The following is a 20922-nucleotide window of genomic DNA, read 5'->3' as shown; positions in this document are numbered from 1 at the left end:
TATATAAATAATGAAAGTAAGTTCCTAATTCAAAAAGAACAAAGTAGACACGGTGGTATAGTTTGGTTGGTCAGAGCATTGTCTTGATATGCAAAGGTTGAGGGTTCGATCCCAGTCAGGGCACCTACAGGAACAGATCGCTCTCTCTCTCTCCCCCCACCTTCCTCTCTCTCCTCCTTCCTCTTTCTCTAAAATTAAAAAATAATTTCAAAAAGAACAAAGTAAATCAAAGGAAAACACGAGGATGGTAAAACAGACAAAAAGAATGATGTGGAGATTAAAAAAATATATATCTAATTCATAAACCATAATTCAATCTTTTAAATTAAGAAAATAGACAAAGTTACTGGAGAAAAAGAAAAAAAGGAGAAAACACAAATATACAGAATAAAGGGGAAGATACACGTTCGACAATGTAAAAAGACATATTACACAAGATTACTTACTGCAGTATAATTGGAATTGGAAAACAATTGAAAATAAATAACCTGCATGTCCATTGATAAAAGTAGTTGAATAAAGAATTGGTATACCGCCCTGGCCGGTTGGCTCAGCGGTAGAGCGTCGGCCTAGCGTGAGGAGGACCCGGGTTCGATTCCCGGCCAGGGCACACAGGAGAAGCGCCCATTTGCTTCTCCACCCCTCCGCCGCGCTTTCCTCTCTGTCTCTCTCTTCCCCTCCCGCAGCCAAGGCTCCTTTGGAGCAAAGATGGCCCGGGCGCTGGGCATGGCTCTGTGGCCTCTGCCTCAGGCGCTAGAGTGGCTCTGGTCGCAACATGGCGACCCCCAGGATGGGCAGAGCATCGCCCCCTGGTGGGCAGAGCGTCGCCCCTGGTGGGCGTGCCGGGTGGATCCCGGTCAGGGGCATGCAGGAGTCTGTCTGACTGTCTCTCCCTGTTTCCAGCTTCAGAAAAATGAAAAAAAAAAAAAAAAAGAATTGGTATACCCACCCAATGGAGTACTATGCAGTTAAAAAAATGAATGAAAAGATCTTTATGAAACAGTATAATTTGTTAAATGGAAACAGCAAACTGCAAAGAATATCTACAATGAGCTATTTTCTGGGCAGTAAAGAGGAAAATACACACACACACACACACACACACACACACACATATTCATCTGCTTGTTTTGTGCAAAGAGAAACAAAAGACAGATAAACTAATTTTCTACAGAAAATAAGGGAGAATGGGTGGAAAGCATGGGGGATTGGAAAAGGAGAAGATATCAAAGGAGTGACTAACACTTCTCAAGGACAGCTTTCTGTGCACTTCTGACTTCTGTAACCATGATAATGTTTCACAAACTCAAAGATTTATAACAAAATCAATAAGGAAGAGAGGGAAAAAAATACCCTAAAATAGAAATCAAACTGAAAGAAATGTCTCTAATGGCATTTCAAATGACAAACATAACTATACCAAAGGGATGTGGAAGCAGGAAAAAATAAGCCAAGTGATTTTTGAACACACTGTTTTTTTAACTCTCAAAAGCTATAAGCAAAAATAAATAAATAAAATCCATAAATATTGCATTCCAATAAATGGGTTTATTTTTATAGTGTTAAGGATTAGCACTTTTGAATTACAGTAATTTCTGTGTATTCTAAGATTCAGAAAATAAATAAGTAAAATGAATAATATAAGCCAGACTTCTGTCAAAGAAAGGAGTTACAAATACAGGATGAGGTTTATAGTTGTTTTTATGGAAAATAAAACAAATAATAATACAAAAAATAAACCGTTTTGTATACTCACAACTGTAAACCTACTTTTGCCCCACCCTGTATAGAAAGAGGGGAGGCTAGAATGAATATATACTGATGTTTGGAATAGAAAAAACTATATGTACTGTTTTTTATATAATGGATGTGTGTGTGTGACCCCTAGTTCTGTTCACTAAGAAGGCGCTGACAGTTAATTTTATATGTCAACTTGACTAGGCCAGAATAACCAGATATTTGATTAAACATTATTCTGAATGTTTCTGCAAGGGTATTTTTGAATGAGATTAACATTTTAATTAGTAAAGCAGACTGCTTCCCATACTCATCTAATCAGCTGAAGACCTAAACCAGGGGTCCCCAAACTGCGACCCCCAAGGCCATTTATCCACCTCCCCCCATTTCCAGAAGGGGCACCTCTTTCATTGGTGGTCAGTGAGAGCAGCATAGTTCCCATTGAAATACTGGTCAGTTTGTTGATTTAAATTTACTTGTTCTTTATTTTAAATATTGTATTTGTTCCGTTTTGTTTTTTTACTTTAAAATAAGATATGTGCAGTGTGCATAGAGATTTGTTCAGAGTTTTTTTTATAGTCCGGCCCTCCAACGGCCTGAGGGACAGTGAACTGGCTCCCTGTGTAAAAAGTTTGGGGACCCCTGACCTAAACAGAACAAAAAGACTGACCCGCCCCTAATAAGAGTTCTCCAGGAGGCCACCCTCAGATACAATCTGCAACATCCTCTCTTCCTGTCCGGTATTCCTCGAACAAGAACATTAGATACCCTGGGTCTCCCACCTGCAGCCCACCCTACAGACTGGACTTGCCAGCCAGTCTACATGACCACATGAGTCAATTCCTTACGATTATTCTCCTTATATAATATATACCCTATGGGTTCTACTTCTCTGAAGAATCCCAACTAATGAAAGGGCCTAAATTTAGTGACCTTTCAGTAGCAATGAGCATATGTGCCTAAATTTGGATTCCTAAATACTATTCACACTGAAGAGAATCAGGGCTGCTTGAGAAAAATGGTATTTCAAGTTGAGTAAGGAAAGTACAAGATGTCTCTTGACCATCTTTTGCCAGAATATAAAGAAGTTCTCAGAGATTTATAAGTACATGTCAAAAGGACACAGAATGATATAAGAATTATTATCATGTTAAAACTAGTGGATAAAAATGTTCATAAATAGAATAATAAGAGAGTCTCAAAGTATCTCCCCAAAAGATACTTCTTATTTACAAAGGAAAAAAAAAGTAATTTTACAGTAGGGTAACCTAGAGGACACTATCATAATTGATAAGAATTTAAGAATTTATATCACTAGTACTACAACAATAGACTGAAGCTCTAGATATGACTCACTGATACACTGCAGTAGTATTCCAGCCAAAAATGCATAGCGTGAATCTAATCAGGAGGAAACATGAGACAAAGCCAAATGGTGCAATACTTCTAAAAAAGATCTGACCTGTATTCTTCAAAAATGTCGTATCATGAAACACAAAGGGCATGTTACAGATAAAAGAATAAAGATGACCCCCCCAAAAAAAAAAAGGTAATACATGATCCTATACTGGATACTGTCATCAGGAAAAAGTTTCTCATTTACTCAGAAGGACATTAGGAAATTTAGCACAATCTGAATAAAGGCAATAGAGTATTGTATTATTGTTCTGTAGTTGTATAAGAAAATAGCTTTTTGGGAAATGCACACTAAAGTATTAAGGGGCAGAGGGACATAATATCTACAAATTACTTTGAAATGATTCAAATATAAAATCTATCACTTTATGAAAAGCAAATGTGGTAAAAATTTAATATCTGGCTAATATGGATGAGAACATATGAGAATTCTTTGAATTATTTTTACAACTTTTCTGTAAGTCTGAAATTATTTCAAAAATTTAAAATTTGGTAAAATTACAGTAGTATTTCATAATAAGCTTACCTATATTATTCCCCAATGTGTGCATACATCCATACATACACTATAAAAACCGAAGTCAAAAACCTGAGACATTTAAGTTAAGCTCTCTTCCTGTACGTTCTATGTAAATACCACAGAACCTGCTGACTCTATCCACTTCCTTTCCATTCCACTAATGCCTCCATTATTGTGTAACCTCTGAAAGAAGACTCCTCTTTCACATACTTACAAAATTAACCACCTCCCTACTCTACTTTAAAATCTTGAATGGCCCTCCATGGCCAACTCTTCTGCAAGACTTAAGTATTTTCCAGATCATGCCCTGGCCTCTCTCTCTCTCCACTTCATATCCTTCTCATCAGCAAAACACAAGTGCAGTCCTCCGAACCTACAATGCTGTTTCATTGTGCTCTTACAGTTTTCTCCGCTTATCTACCTAGTCAAAGAAATTCCTTATTCTTTGAATCTTAGTTAGCTTCACCTTCTCTGTGAACCCTTCCCTTATGCAGCACTCTTCATGTGAGGATGAGTAACAATTCTCTCCCTCCTTAGTGCTACTATTTTATCTGACACTAATCTCTATTATACTTATCACACAGTATAACTATCTCCCACTCTAAGCTGAGTGGGGATTCACAGAACCAACCATGTCATATCTATTTTTTAATATATTTTTGATTATTTTTTTCAGTTACTTTCAGTATTATTTTGTATTGGTTTCAGGGGTACAGTATAGTGGTCAGACTACCATCTCCTTTACAAAGTGTTCCCCCTGATATTTCCAGTACCTTCCTGGCACCACACACAGTTAACTGTGATATTATTGACTAATATTCCCCATGCTGTACTATCTTGCTGTGACTATCTTGCAACTACCAATTTGGACTTCTTACTTCCTTCACCTTTGTCATGCAGTCCCCCAAAGCCCCCTCCTCTGGCAACCAACAGTCTGCTCTGAGTCTGCTTCAATTTTGTTTGTTTCTTTATTTTTTTTCTTTAAGATCCCACATACAAGTGAAATCATATGGTATTTGTCTTTCTCTGAATGACTTACTTCACTTAGCATAATACCCTCTAGGCCTGACCAGGCGATGGCACAGTGGATAGAGCGTCGTACTGGGATGTGGAGGACCCAGGTTCAAGACCCAGAGATCGCCAGCATGAGCACGGGCTCATCTGGTTTGAGCAAAGCTCACCAGCTTGGACCCAAGGTCGCTGGCTTGAGCAAGGGGTTACTCAGTCTGCTGTAGCCCCACGGTCAAGGCACATGAGAAAACAATCTGCCTCCCCGTTTCCAGCTTCGGAAAAATACAAAAAAAGAAAAGAAAACAATCAATGAACAACTAAGGTGTCACAACAAAAAACTAATGATTGATGCTTCTCATCTCTCTTCGTTCCAGTCCGTCTGTCCCTATTTATCCCTCTTTCTGACTCTCTCTCTCTGTCTCTGTAAAAAAAAAAAAAAAAAAAAAACCCTCTAGATCTATCCTGTCATAAATGTATATACATACCACAGCCTTTTTATTCACTCCTCTATTTATAGGTACTTGGGTTGTTGCTTCCATATCTTGGCTGATGCAAATAATGTGGCAATGAACATAGTGGTGCATACATTCTTTCAAACCAGTGTTTCCAGTTTCTTCCGATGTATTACCAGAAGTGGACTCACTGGGTCATAGACAGTTCCATTTTTAATTTTTGAGGACCCTCCACATTGTTTTCCCTACTGGCTGCACCAGTCTGCATTTCCTAAAACAGTGCACCAGAGTTCCCTTTTCTCCACATCCTAACACTTCTTGTTTTTTTCCTTTGTGGATATAGTACTGATGACAGCCATCTGACAGGTGTGTGGTAGTATCTAATTGTGGTTTTAATCTTCACTTCTCTTACAATTAGTGGCATTGAATATCTTTTCATATGTCGACTGGCCATCTGTCCTCTTTGGAGAAATGTCTATTCATGTCTTCTGACCATTTTTAAGTTGGATTATTTTGGGTTCTGGTTTTTTTGTTTGTTTATTTGTTTTGGTGTTTATAGTATGAGTTTGTTATAAATTTTAGATATTAACCCCTTACCAGATCTATCCTTAGCAAATATGTTCTATTCAGTGGATTGTCTTTTCATATTGTTTCCTTTGCATTGCAAAAACGTTTTAGTTTGAGGTAGCCCAATTTGTTTCTTTTGTTTCTCTTGCTCAAGGTGACATATCAGAAAAAAATATCACTAAAAGAAATGTCAGAGATTACTACCTATGTTTTCTTTGAGTAGTTTTGTGCTTTTAAATCTTACATTTAAGTCTTTAATTCATTTTGAACTTATTCTTGTATATGGTGTAAAAAAGTGGTCTAGTTTCTTTTTTTCTTTTTTGGCATGTGTGTGTCCAATTCTCCCAGCACTATTTATTGAATAGACTGTCTTTACTTTTGTAGTTCCATATACATTTTTTTTTTGTTCTAGTTCTTTGAAATACACTGTTGGTATTTTGGTAGGAATGGCACTGAATCTGTAAGATTACTTTGGGTATTATCAACATTTTAATAATGTTAATTCTTCCTATCTATAAATACAGTATTGCTTCCATTTGTTTGTATCTTCTTCAGTTTCTTCAATGTCTTCTAATTTTCTTAGTACAGGTCTTTTACCTCCTTGGTTAAATTTATTCCTAGATTTTTTTTAATGCAACTGTAAGTGGTATTCTTTCTTAGCTTCCCTTTCTGATAGTTCATTGGTATAAAAAAATGCAACTAATTTGTGAATATAATTTTGTATCCTGCTACTTCACTGAATTCATTTATCAGTTCTAGTAGTTTGTTTTTTGGTAAAATCTTTACAGTTCTCTATATACAATATGGCATCTGCAAATGACGACAGTCTTATTTTCTTTTCCAATTTGGATGCCTTTTATTTCTTCTTCTCTGATTGCATATTTATTTGTCAAATTACTTATAATACAACAGGTCCTTAAACACTTTATTTTATTTTATTTTATTTTTTTAAAGGTGATGTAGTTTTTCTTTTTTTTTTTTTTAATTTTTTATTTATTCATTTTAGAGAGGAGAGGGAGAGACAGAGAGAGAGAGAGAGAGACAGAGAGAGAGAGGAGAGACAGAGAGAGAGAGAAAGGGGGGAGGAGCTGGAAGCATCAACTCCCATATGTGCCTTGACCAGGCAAGCCCAGGGTTTCGAACCGGCGACCTCAGCATTTCCAGGTCAACGCTTTATCCACTGCGCCACCACAGGTCAGGCAAACACTTTATTAACATGAATAATTACACACACACAAGCATGTAGTAGAGGGTAGAAAAATATTTTAAAAGCCTCACGCTACATGTTAAAAAGTAAAAGCTAAAAAAATAATTTTAAGACTAATAAACATTTCACAGGGGAGATACGGTGTTTTCCCTTGTCATTTGATGTAAATTAGAACAAGCCCTAGACTTATATTTTTATACTAATCCTTAGAAAACCAGTAATTTGGTAGTTTTCAACTTTTATTTTCTACAATTTGATGAATAAGGACACTTCGCTGTTCACAGGCTTTAAAAATAATGAGCTGAGACTAAAATAAATTTATGTAAATGAAATAATACAAAACCAAAGGTAGTTTTATTTTATAACATGTAAGTACAAGAATCATCTTCTTGGTCAAAGTGATTTAAAAGTACTAATTCCTGATTTAAAGTTAATTCTACAAAAACCTAATCATTGTTTAATCTTATTTTCTTAATCTAATCTAAAACTAGGTCAATATAATACTCTACCAGAAAGAAGTTTAAAAGTATTATGTATTGCACTTTCCAAGATATACAACACAAGAGATAAATGATACTATTTTCTAATCTTAGGAAAAAGATCCTTAAATTATTAATGACATAATAATCCATGTATAAGCTTCTATGAAGAAAATGCAATCATATACAAAATATGTAAAATCATAACTAGAAATTGGCACTGTTGTTGATATATTTGATATTTCACTCTCCTGACTTTTCAATGGCTTTCTAATGATCACTTTGTCTTAAAGACATCTGGGGGTCCCAAACGTGATCTGACCCCTGCTTTCCTGGACTTTCCCACATGTTTTTATCATAGCTTGTATTCCCAAGCATAAGGTTTAGCATCTATTAAAAGTACATGCTGGCCCTGGCCGGTTGGCTCAGCGGTAGAGCGTCGGCCTGGCGTGCGGGGGACCCGGGTTTGATTCCCGGCCAGGGCACATAGGAGAAGCGCCCATTTGCTTCTCCACCCCCACCCCCTCCTTCCTCTCTGTCTCTCTCTTCCCCTCCTGCAGCCAAGGCTCCATTGGAGCAAAGATGGCCAGGCGCTGGGGATGGCTCCTTGGCCTCTGCCCCAGGCGCTAGAGTGGCTCTGGTCGCAGCAGAGCGACGCCCCGGAGGGGCAGAGCATTGCCCCCTGGTGGGCAGAGCTTCGCCCCTGGTGGGCGTGCCGGGTAGATCCCGGTCGGGCGCATGCGGGAGTCTGTCTGACTGTCTCCCTGTTTCCAGCTTCAGAAAAATACAAAAAAAAAAAAGTACATGCTCCAGAAGGTCAAGGATTGAATCAATTTTATTTCCTACTGCATGTCTGTTCCTTTCCTACAAGTGCCAAGTATGACTGAGCTTGAATATTTTAAGTGGTAAATTTTATAGGTATTTAGTTTCTTTTCTTTAAGAATAAGGAAAGTGATTATTTTCCAGAATAAGCACTGATCATAATCAGACATGACCATACATGTACTTTCAGTAGCATAAAGAGTAAGTTCAAAATCTCTCCTTAAGTCTGAGGATACAGAGACTTCCCTTACCCTCACTCCATGGGAGCTGACACCTTTAACCTCCTATCAGAAGGACAGAGCTACAACCATGCATACAAATTTTAAAATGATTCCATAAGTATAATGATACTAACAAGACCCTAAAAACCTATTGGCATAATGAAAACGAATGCCTTCACTTAATCTTACCTTACAAATTGTATAACTGTTAATTAAATTCCTTCAAAATTCTCAGATTCCCCAAAAATATATATTAAATGAAGCACTATACTTACAGCATATGCTACATTTACAAAAGAAAATCTGACAAATCCAATAATTATCATCATCATTCATTAAAATTAACTTAAAATAAAGTATCAGCTCTTTTGAAGTAGTCCCCTTGGTCATGCCAATTTCTATAGGAAACTAAAAACTTAACACTTAGAAAATTACTGTAGAAAAAAATCAGTGTCATTTTATAATTCTCTGCGTAATTTGCTTATAGAGGTCACATATAACAAACCAAACTGAGTAAGTGTCCCGAAAATAAAGAAGGAACTAGAGCACCTACTTCTTCTTCCTCAGAGGAAAGGCTCTGTTCCCACAAAAGTTAATTGAATTCTTGTCTTTGATTCTTTTTTTCTTCTATGTTCTTATTAATTGACCTCTTTTTTCTCTTTCTCCTTCCTCTAACTTGCCCTTATTTCCTTAGCCCTAACAATTTTTATTATTTAAACTGAGTCTTGTCAAGCTCTTAAATTAACTACACTACTTAGATGCCATATGTCTACCAATTTTATCATAAAATGTTCAAGAGCACTGTATTTACTAATCACTACTGTCTGATTTCTCTGCTCTAGTATGTAGCAAAGTCCTTTGTTACAGGTACAGTAGTTGATAGAGTGTATTCTTATTATGTATCTCAGTGCCTGACAAAAGCTGAAAAGTCAGATTAATACTATTATCTTAATAAAAAAAAACTAAGTAATCTGTATATGTGCTATAATATATGCACTGTTCCTACAACCATCTTGTAAAAAAAATCAGTAATTAAATCTTTCAAAGACTACTCTTGGACTTAGTAATTTTAAGTTGCCTAAAGAAATATTATTTTCATAAAACATTTTCTTCTCTTTGCAAACCAGACTCAATTTTTAAATGTCACCTGAGTTAATCACCATTTCCAGCATGATCCTGCACACAAAAAAATGTAAATTATAAAATCACCTCTCCTCTTCTATCAACATTCTTATTTCCTTAGTATCTGATCTTAGCCAAGTACAGTATTAAGAAAAAAAGCAATAATTATCTACTTAACTGACCCTAAGGTATAAAGTAACTGACAGGCTTAAATTTTTCACACTGTACAAAAGCAACTTAATGCAAATGGTATTTTTACAGAAATCATATGTTTAAGATAGAATTAAACTGTAGTCCAAGTGTTGTTATTTAATTTGAATACCTTAATGAACCCAACTCCCCATTTCTGATCTTGGCATTCTTAGGTATTTGGGAAATAAATTGGACACAAATCATAAATTACAAGGTGGTAGTAGTAGTTTCCACCTCTCAAGACGCCTGTCTGGTTGTAGCTGGCTCTCATAGGGAGGAAATACTTGGACTAGTGCTTTTATTTGTCTGTAAATAAAGACAATCCAGGATCTGGTAAAAACTGTACAAATCCATGTTTGTCTTTTCAGCTGCCTCTAAGCTTCCTTTCTCCTGCCTTCTAAATTATCACTCCCACCTGTGGGGTTGACTTGGTTTGACTGAGAGTGTAGGAGCTTTACTTTCTTTTTTTGCTGAGTCCACCAGGAAAAATGTTTATTACTGATAACAAGCTGGAGGAGCTGGGTCAAAAGGGTTAACCTGAGTTCCCCTTTGCCTTCTCCTTCTCCACTCTTTTAACTTCACTATTCAGAAGCTAAGATTCAAATTCCACTTTCTTTTCTTTTTTTTTTTTTATATTTTATTTATTCATTTTAGAGAGAGACAACTTGAGAGAGAGAAAGAGAAAGAAGAGCGGAGAAGTAGGAAGCATCAGCTCCCAGATGTGGCTTGACCAGGCAAGCCCAGGGTTTTGAACTGGTGACTTCGGCATCCAGGTCGACACTTTATCCACTGCGCCACCACAGGTGGGGCCTAAATTCCATTTTCATGGAGTCCACTCCCTTTTCCTGGTTTGATTTCCCTTTCCTTCTTTCAGAATGGTGGTCATTTTGTATCTCCTTCTTCCCTCCAACCTCAAGCAATCTGTTCTCATGCAGCCAAGTTCTTGTAGCCTCTGATATGTGAGGGCTAAAGGAGCTAGAGGGGAAAGCGTGCATATAACTCATGAGTACTAAGCTGAGCTCATGGACTCCTCCAAACATGAAATTCAAACAAAAGACCATCAGCCCCACTACTACCCCCATCCAGCTGATGTAAAAGACTCAGTATTCTTGTTTTTCACAGTGTGGTTGGGAAGTGGGGTTGAAAGGGGTAGTTTCATGATAACAGCCCTTAAACAGAACACACAATACAGGATTATCAGGAAAAACTACCAACTGCTTATGATTATACATACTGCAGAAAGCAATGAAAGAAAAACTTCTAAAATTAAATGTGAAAGTTAATTACGATTACATATGTGAACTGCTTGAATTTCTGCCTAATTATTATACAACATAATAAACACACACAACATTAAGGATGGGTCAGACTTTTAGTTTTATTTTAATGCGACTGCAACATTTCCTTCCAACGTCCATCCGTGCCGTTTCATTCATTGTTGGCTGTAAACATAAGCCGGTAATCCTCTTAAACTCTTAAAAAACAATTACCCAGACACTATGCTGTCACATCAGAAGAGAGGCCAGCAACTTAGTGTGCCACTTCTCAGACTGTCCCTCTTGCAACCACAGTGCTTTCAGTCTTTCCCTGGTTCAACTATTCATCTGGTGACTATAATTATTTCCCCAAAACATTTCTTATTACTTGCCAACAGATGAAGCACAGCTTGCTTCATAATTTGCAGTATCAAAGTCTAAACTCTTAAATGGCTCAATGAAAAGATGATCAAATTAATTCATAATAAAAGATATGCATTAACTGGTTGGCAAAGATCAAATAATTTGATAACATAGATATAAGAACACAGATGTTATCACATATCCCTGGTGGATATGCAAAAATGGCACAACATCTATAGAAGGAAAATCTGACAATATCAATCAAAATTACAAATGCAGTACCCATTCTAGGAATTTATCTTACAAAGTTATTTATTTCAGTATTATTATAAGGACAAATTAATAACAGTAATAGCAGATATTTACTAGCACTACTGACAGACACTGACACAGCACTTTACACATTTTCTCATTTAATCTTCCCAGCAAACAATCCTGTGAGGTAGGTACTATCAGCACTGCCATTGTACAGATAGAGAAAGTATTAAGCATGACCCATGATCACATAACTAGTGTGGAGCCAGGATCTGAACCTAGGTAAGTGCAGTTCAGAGCCTCATCTCTGAACTAGTAGGATATACTAAACCATCTAAATAAATATTAAAGGGGAATAGTTGAATAAAACATATTGTATACCTATCTAAAGGAATATATTTTCCTTTAGGAAAATGAGAATAGGCTGAACTTAATGGATCACTTCCAAAAATAAAGTTTGGAAAAGGATACATAGTTACCTTACAGTGGAGAAACCTGGCAAACACCACCTTAACCAAGTGATCTAAATTCACATCACCAGTAATATGAAAATTATCAAGCACTCCCTCATACAACATAATGAGTAGGAAAACTCAACTTTATGTATTATTTCCAAAAATCCATAGCCCCATTCTAATCACGAGGAAAACATCCAACAAACCCAAGTTTGAGAGATACTCTATGGAATATCTGACCAGGACACTTCAAAACTGTCAAGGTTATAAAAAAAATGTGGTATTCTGTATGAATCATGGAATAAGGTTTCTCACACCCCACTTCTTCACTTCATTTTGCCTCAAAGCATTGCGGACTTTTCATTCTAGCTGAGGCAATCTGACTGCCAACCACCCAAAATAACAGGCTTGTTTTCCAAATCCACATCTCACCTGGAAAAACTTAATTCTAAACTTAAAAAGCCACTCAACCCATTGTACACCCAGCATGCTGTATATTTTGTCTACAACAGGAATGACAAATACAGACCATCAATACTCCTATGCCCATAACAACAACATTGCTTAATGATCACAGTAGCCTTTCCCACTAAATCCATTCGAGGCTGCCAACTACTTTTTTTTTAAGATTTTACTTATTGATTTTACAGAAGGTGGGGGAGGAATAAGGGATATCAACTCATAGTTGCTTCACTTGATTGTTCATTGATTGCTTGTCACCTGTGCCTCAACCAGGCAAGCCCAGGGTTTTGAACTGCTGAACTCAGCATTCCAGGTTGACACTCTACCCACTGTACCACCACAGGTCAGGCTCCAACTACTTCTTAATGCAGTGTTCCATTCAGCCACTGTTATCAATCAGAGCTGCCTCCCAAAATAAACCCATCTGCCATATATGGTCTTTACTATATTAATCTGTTTGCCTTAATATGTTCTCATTTACTTACCTCTGTTTTGTTCTGAAAAAGATTAATGAGATAAAAATACATGAACCATAAAAAGTTAATAAATTAAACAATAAAAGCAAAAAAATCAAGAAACACCAAAATGGTGACCAAAAAAGGCTAAAAAAAGAAAATGTACAGCATAAAACCTATATGCCCAGTCTGGGGTGTGCTGCAAATCTGGCTCTGGCTTTCTAGTAGCCATCACAAAAAGGAAAACCCAATCCACAGTCCAGGAGATAAACAGCAAAGTACTCAAGAGCAACTATTCTTGGTACTTAGACCAAACAGTAATTTTTGTAAAGCAAAGAGAACACTACAGAATGAAAAAGTTATACAGGACACACAACTGCCAGTTTTCCAAGGGGTAGGTTGTTTCTGACAGTATGCATCAGGAGAAACTTATATCTTATCAAAGCCCAATGCAGCTACCATGATTTTACAAAGAGCAAGCACAAACTTTAAAAGTCTTCTGTGTCCTTTTAGCTGGTGTCCTCCTTCACTGCCTCCCTAACTAAAAGTAAACTTTTGATGACAAGAACCATGCTTTATACTTCTTACATCTAGTCTACCACACTAAGGATTCTGCAAAAGAGTACCCTTCAAAACCAATGAGAATTTTCATTGTGCAATTCAAGCCACTCTGATAAAAAATTCTCTAAACAGAGGAATTTCTGCTACTATTCAACAGAATAGAAATAATAACTAAAGCCTCAATATAGAGAATTTGTAAACCTATATTATTACTAAATCACAATTTATTTTGAAATATCCCAACTGCATTTTTGTTGTTGTTTTGCATTTCCTGAGCACAAGGTTTGGAAAAATGCTAAATCATTATCATTAAGTCTGGCCAAATAAAATGAAGCCTAAAGCAAAAGCTCTGATAACCACTATGGAGGAAAGACAATATCACTATCTTTCATAAATATAATCCGTAGCTCTTTACAAACCAGCTGACAAAAGCCTGGTTCATTTTTTTAAATGATGCTGCAAGTCTAAGATAGATAATGAATTATAACACAGATTTTCCCTAACTGTTCTGTAGTTTCAGGAAATACGAAACTGCCAGAGAACTCTACTTCTCACCTCTTACACACACACACACACACACACACACTCATCAAACAAGCTTATATTTTCTATTATGACAACGACCTACTACCTACCCCCTCCCCTCTCCTTTACCTGGTCAAATCGAAAATGCACTGAAGTCTAATAAATTATTTAAGTAAAGTGGTAAAGTGGTTATAAGCAACACAAGTATTTTTAAAAAACCTTATATTACAACTCTTAAAGCACAGACACTATCCCCAGGAGGAGATAGCAATAATGATTAAAAGAACATGGACAGGACTAGGGACTGGCAGAGGGGAGTAGACAGCAAAAGGGTTTCAGAAAACCCAACAGCCGCACCTCTGTTTCTTCCTCTATTAAAATGGGAAATTGCAATTATCTTTACATGATAGAATCATTGGGAGAATTAAATGAAGATTTGTAAACTGCCTAGTAAATGCATATGAAATAGACTCCCTGCAAGTGTTTAGGTCTGTTGCTCTTTTTTTTTATAGGTAAGTAAATGGGAGAAGCTAAGCAGATGACTTATTCAAGATCAGTAACTAGGAAGTGTAATTAATACACAAGCTAAAATCCAGACTTAGGGCCTAATGTTCTTTCCACATCATACAGCTTGTAAAATAGCAGAACCCAACAACTCAAGCTCATCGATGTTAGGCACCCATTACATGCAAAGGAAAAAAATAACTGATTTGAATACCTATTAAATGCTATGCATTATACTAGTCTCTTTCCTAATAACTACCTTATAAAGTAAGTGTATTTATCCCATTTTACAAAGAGAAATTAACTTGTCCAAAGTCACACGGCTAATAAGTGATAATGCAGAATTAAGTCAGGTCTGCTTCCTCCAGTACTTTTCCCTACTCTCCTGCCTCAAAAGTACATACAGGTATTTAGAAATCACTGTCTACCAAAATTAAATTTTGGAAATGTTTATAGATTCTTCCAACTTCTTAGTGAAAACTATCTCTATAACTCCACCTTGCTTTCTCCTTACATTTGTTCTTGGTAGGCTAAAACAATTTATGATAATTACGGTGACAAATTTACATTTACATGGCACATTACAGTTTAGTAATTATTTTTCATTTTTATTAGATGCAACTACAGAGGTTTTTCATATACTATCTCACATTTTATTTAATATTTTCAAGACTTCTGTTGAGGTAGGGATCATAACCATTTTACTAACAAGAAAACATAACTTTGAAGAGGGTAACTTGCCTAAGGTTATACAGTAAGTGTAGGATTTTACTCTGGAATCTCTAAGAGAAAAGTGCATATACTCCTGCATTCACTGGTTTATTTGCTCACTTGTTTTTGTAAACTTACTTATAAAAGCTGAGAGAAGAAAAGTGTGGGTAGAAGGATTCCTTCAGCAAAAGTGTAATAAATAATAAGGTTCCGAAACTTGACAGAACAATAAAAACAGGAAAAATGAGAAAGGTTCTCTTGGATCTTGTCCTTCCCCCAAAGTGGTCAGGTGATTTCTAAACTATATTTACAGAGTAGACATTTTAAACTGCTCCAGAGCACAGGGAAAATAAGGTGAGTATCCCAACTCATTCTTAATGGTTGGCTTAATCCTGACAACACCAGGCAAGAATAGTAAAATAAAAAGGAAATAAATATTATGTTTATCTTTACTAATTATAGATGCAAAAGTCTTAATATATTTAAGGAAAAACAAAGGATTATGTGTAGAATGATCCCACCTGTAAAAGAAAAACCAATGTGAATGCACACGTATGTAATTTGAGTATGGTTGGGTACGTAAATGTAAATTTGTACATTTGTACACAAAAATTCACAGATCTAGGTTTGCAAATATAAACCCAAAACTGTTACCAATGATTACCTGGGACAAGAGCAGTCTTGGAATGAAAAGGAAAGGGGACAAGAAGTAAATGGAAGATTTTCAGTTTTCACTCTGTATACCCACGTATTACTTAAATTTCATAATTAACACATATCATGTTTGACAATTAAAATTTATAAATGAATAACAGGGCCTAAATATTAATTTGCTGTTATCCCCTCTACCTGTTATACTAAAAACGAATTGTTGTATTCACTCATTGGCATTTATTTATTTAACAAACACTCAGGGTACAACTCCTATGTTTGGGCACTGAGCTTATAACTAAGAATGTGTTACCAGGTACTTAAAATCTATTTTTTTAACCCAGGATGAAACGACAGTTACTTCCTTCCATAAGATACAACGCTGACTTTTAACTCTAGTCCTACTTTTCATTACTTATTAGTTTTTAGCTCATATGCAAGAATAAGAAATATTTTCTTTCTCTGAAATTTAAATCACCTTTATTCTAGGCCCTGGCCGGTTGGCTCCGTGGTGGAGCGTCGGCCTGGTGTGCGGAAGTCCTGGGTTCAATTCCCGGCCAGGGCACACAGGAGAGGCGCCCATCTGCTTCTCCACCCCTCCCCCTCTCCTTCCTCTCTGTCTCTCTCTTCCCCTCCCGTAGCCGAGGCTCCACTGGAGCAAAGATGGCCCGGGCACTGGGGATGGCTCTGTGGCCTCCGCCCCAGGCACTAAAGTGGCTCTGATCGCGACAGAGCGACGCCCCAATGGGCAGAGCATCGCCCCCTGGTGGGCGTGCCGGGTGGATCCCGGTTGGGCGCATGCGGGAGTCTGTCTGACTGCCTCCCCGTTTCCAGCTTCAGAAAAATACAAAAATCACCTTTATTCTAAAAAAGAATACCAGATAATTTGCATTATGTTTTGCAATTAAATAATCTATTTGTATTCATTAATTAAACAAAAGTTAAGAATCTCTGCTATCACCAGGCATAATGCTGGACAACAGATACTAAAAGATGAATAAACAACCACATATGGACTCTACTCACCCTCTAAGGAGTTGCGAATTTTGTCTATGACTGATACAGACCAGAACGTAAAAACCTAAGTATATATCCTAGTAATCCTGCACTTCAAAGTGAAATTGGCATACTATCTAGTTCAAAAATAAAAATTTCAATTTAATCCAGAAAAATTGTAATATTTATGAAAAATGTGAAATTGTTCAATTACTTTAAAATTAAAGGGGATTAATAAGTGAGAAATTGGAGAACATGGAAGCTGCAGGGGAAGAGAAAGCATAATGTCTCAGGGAATAGTGGGTTGTAGGATTAGCTATGCCACTAAGAAGCTGTTGGTAGGTTTACATGCTCTGTTTCTCCACAAGAAATATGGAAATCATATCTACTGTACTAGGTTAAGAGAAAGAAATTATTTGAGAAAGCACAACAAAATCTGGTGAAGATGAGGTAGTGCGGCTGGCCACAACACCTGCTTTTTGTTGTTTGATTTTTTAAAAAATTTATTATGCCCCCACTTTGGCAATGATTAGCTAAGCAAATGTGCAAACACAATTTAACTTCTGTATGCCTTATGAAGTTTGAAGAATTCAGGAAGCAAAGTCAAAAGAGCTAAGTTTACATTCAGACCCTTACTCTTAACTAACTCTACAAGGTTAAAAACAATCAACTTAACCTCTTTGCACCTGACTTTCCTAGCAGCAAAACAGAAATAAACATATTACAGTATTATTTCAAAGACTAAATAAGAAAATACAAGTAAAAACATAAACCTCGAAATGATTATAAGTCGAGCATTAGAGCAATGCAAATGAAAAACACAATGAGATACCACTTCACATCCACTAGTGACTAGCATCAGTCAGACTACATTTTAACGAGTATTGGAGAAAATGGAACCTCATACTTTGTTGAAGGACTGGGATTTTGTTTGGGACTGAAAAATGATGTAGTAGCTATGAAAAAGTTTGGAAATTCCTCAAGAAGTTAAACAGTTTGCCTGTCTGGTGGTGGTGCAGTGGACAAAAGCATCGACCAGGGACACTGCAGTCCCAGGTTCAAAACCCTGAGGTCACCAGCTTGAGCACAGGCTCATCAGCTTGAGCGCAGGGTCTCTAGCTTGAGTGTGAGATGATCAACATGACCCCATGGTTGCTGACTTGAGCCCAAACGCCGCTAGACTGAGCAAGGGGTTAGTGGCTGGGCCTGACGCCCCAGTCAAGGCAGGTATGAGAAGCAATCAATGAACTAAAGTGACACAACTATGAGTTGATGCTTCTCATCGCTCTCCCTTCCTGAGTATCTATCTCTCTGTCTCTCTCTCTCTCTCTCACACACACACACACACAAAGGTTAAAGTTATAATATGACCCACTAATACCGTATCTAGGTATAAACCAAAGAGAACTGAAAACATGTCCACACAAAAACTTGTAAATAAGTATTCATAGCAGCATTACTCATAATAGTCAAAAAGTGGAAATGTGGCATATTATCCAACCATAAAATGGAATGAACTATTGATTAATACGTAAATCAGAGGAACCCTAAAAATATTCTGCTGAGTCAAAGACACAAAGGGCCACATATGCTATGATTCCGTTTACATGAAATGTCCAGAAAAGGCAAATCTATAGAAACAGGAAGTAGTTCAGTGATTACCAAATGCAAGGGAGAGGAAATGGGAATGACAGCCAATGAGTTCAGGGGTGTCTTTTTAGGATGACAAAAATTGTTTTTGAATTAGGGATACATTTTCTCTACTTTTTGAATATACTAACACCACTGAATTGTACACTTTAAAAGAGAGAAGTTTCCTTTATATGAGTTGTATCTCGATAAAAGAAAATTACAGAAATTTAAGTATCTGCTACTTTTATTTTAAGTTAGTAAGAGGAGGGGAGGCAGAGACAGACTCCCGCATGCACCCCAACCAGGATCCACCAAGCAAACCCACTAGGGGGCGATGCTCTGCCCATCTGGGGCCCTGAGGCAGAGGCCATGGAGCACCTGAGGCAGAGGCCATGGAGCCATCCTCAGTGCCCGAGGCCAACTCAGCCAACTATGGAGCTATAGTTAGCTATAGCTAACTCCATGGAGCTATAACTACAGGAAGGGAGGAAGAGAGAAAGAGAGAGAAGAAGGGAGGAAAGGAAGAAGGGAGGGAGGAGGATAGAGAAGCAGATGGGTGCTTCTTCCGTGTGCCCTGACTTGGACATCCACACTCCCCGCAAACACTCTACCACTGACCTAACAGGCCAGGGCCTACTTTTTATTCCTAAACGTCTGCCTTTCTCAAGAGGTGGTTCCTCTTGCTTTTTACAGCTGTGAAGGCTCTTTGAAGTTAGATGCTATACAGATAAATGGTATTTTTGGTGAAGTCAAACTACTAATTATGCCACAGAAAACTTTCTACAGGTCACATATTTTGTATAATTTTATTTCTTCCAAAGAAAAGTCCTCATTAATATCACATGTGTTTTTAGGAAGTAGAGCTTTAAGGACACTATTTACATGAAAAAAAATAGGTCACATGTAGTTATGTTCTTCTTTTTAAATTAGTAGGCATTTAGTTTTCAGATATGCCTGTCAAACAAAAACCCAAGTAGATGAACTTTGGAACCTCTACCACTTCAAACGTTCTGCATTCTACTGTCAGGCTTCTAAGTCCATCCATCATCAGCTCCTAATCTCATCTATCAATTATTCCTTCCAATTATCATTCACAGGGGTTAAAATACTTGATAAACTCCATCAAGTCATTCCCTAATGGAGGGGGAATTTAGAGTAGGCCCAATTTTTATGGTTAAACTTAATCTAGATTGTTCAAATAATTTTGCAGCAAATTCACTTCCTGGAATTTTGGGTGTACAAACAATCTATAGACTTGTGTAATGCTTTTTTAAGTCCGCAGGGAATATTTTCGTGTATTTGGTCATGCGGTAAAAAGAAAAAAAGTCATCAACTTCTGTCCACACAAAGTATTATGTGTAAAAGCTTCCTGGTTCTAGAACAAAGAAGTATTTTATTGCTCAAAGCAAAAGGAAGATATTTCCCTTCTATTTAGTATTGTTATACTAAAATAGCACACAAATAGAAACCAGCTAAATACAGGACTCAAGGTATGTAAACAAAGATGAACTATTCCTTATTATGTATTCCTTCTTGACAGAAGAAAAAAAGTTTCTCACACCCAAGAAAATAAGGTTAGGCCAAAGGAAAACATATGGGTTAATATTTTCCAACAAGGGGATATTCAGAAGGGCAATTTTAGTTTGAAGATTTGCCAACCTAGGCTAGGCGGCACAGTGGATATACTGACACAGACAAAAATGTGAAGAAGGAGGTGACCTGCGAAACAGCCGCTATCAAGTTACTCCCTTAAACAGCGCTTCCAACTTCCAGGGTGAGGCCGGTGTATGAAAGGAAGATGTCAAAGCAGCTTGAGAACCACAGGGGCTGTCACGGGAACACCAAACCCAAACCGATCGTCCCAGGGTGAAATCCCACTGCACCCTCAGGAGCCGACCCGACTGCGGCTCTTCTCTCATATGAGTCAACCTCACCTACAAAAGAAATACCTAGCCAGAGATCCTTGCCAAGCCCCTCTCTCCTCCCTTTGTGGTTCCTCCAAAGCCTGCAGCAATGTTAAAACCCTGCAGACCCGCGGAAGCCGAGTCCCACTCCGCGAGGGAGGTGTCCAGGAGCCTCCGCGCAGCCCGGGGGCCTCGGGCCGGACCCCCCACCCACCGGGTGGGCTGGTCACCCGCCACACAAAGGAGCCAGCCGCGGGCGCTGGACACGGGGACTCGCCCCGGAGCCGGGAGCCACATCTGGTCCCCGCACGCCGGGAAATACGGATTAACGCCTAAACCTGTTGCACGATTCGGGTCCCCCCACTTCACCCAGAAATGAACGAGGGCGCTCAGGACGGGTGACGCGAGCGGCCCGGGCTTCGCGGGCCGAGCCCGCACCCGGCAGG

The 20922-nt window shown here is 37.8% G+C and overlaps 1 protein-coding gene across 2 annotated transcripts in view; it reads right to left on the bottom strand.

The window, feature by feature from the left end:
* The window catches only part of SESTD1 (SEC14 and spectrin domain containing 1), a 125519-nt gene that overhangs the window by 104228 nt on the left and 369 nt on the right, over nucleotides 1-20922 (bottom strand). The gene's annotated exons all lie outside the window — the stretch shown is intronic.

The sequence above is a fragment of the Saccopteryx bilineata genome, chromosome 5 (genome assembly GCF_036850765.1).
Source record: "Saccopteryx bilineata isolate mSacBil1 chromosome 5, mSacBil1_pri_phased_curated, whole genome shotgun sequence".
NCBI classification, from domain to species: domain Eukaryota; kingdom Metazoa; phylum Chordata; class Mammalia; order Chiroptera; family Emballonuridae; genus Saccopteryx; species Saccopteryx bilineata.
The sequence above is the reverse complement of the archived record's forward strand: the minus strand, read 5'-3'. Positions and strand labels throughout refer to the sequence as shown.